A 201-nucleotide genomic window follows, 5' to 3' on the forward strand; every position below is an offset into this window, starting at 1 on the left:
AGTGCTGTCAGAACCTAGCCCCAGCCTCCTCTGTCCCCTGGGACCAGTTTGGCTGGGGTAGAGGTAGGTGACCCAAGGAGGGAGGTGACAAGGTGTGGGTGACCCAGTGGTGGGGAGGGAACAGGCGCATAGTGACGGGCGATGACGCCTACCTGAAGTGGAGAGAAATGGAAGGTGCAAGTGGAGAAAGATGGAGCGTCG

The 201-nt window shown here is 59.7% G+C and overlaps 1 protein-coding gene across 1 annotated transcript in view; it reads right to left on the reverse strand.

Moving 5' to 3' along the window:
- The window catches only part of LOC104271935 (5'-AMP-activated protein kinase subunit gamma-3-like), a gene marked incomplete at its 5' end in the record, with an annotated part of 3,789 nt that overhangs the window by 878 nt on the left and 2,710 nt on the right, over window positions 1-201 (reverse strand). The window lies entirely within an intron of this gene.

The sequence above is a fragment of the Apaloderma vittatum genome, unplaced genomic scaffold, assembly GCF_000703405.1.
Source record: "Apaloderma vittatum isolate BGI_N311 unplaced genomic scaffold, ASM70340v1 scaffold25533, whole genome shotgun sequence".
Classification (NCBI taxonomy): domain Eukaryota; kingdom Metazoa; phylum Chordata; class Aves; order Trogoniformes; family Trogonidae; genus Apaloderma; species Apaloderma vittatum.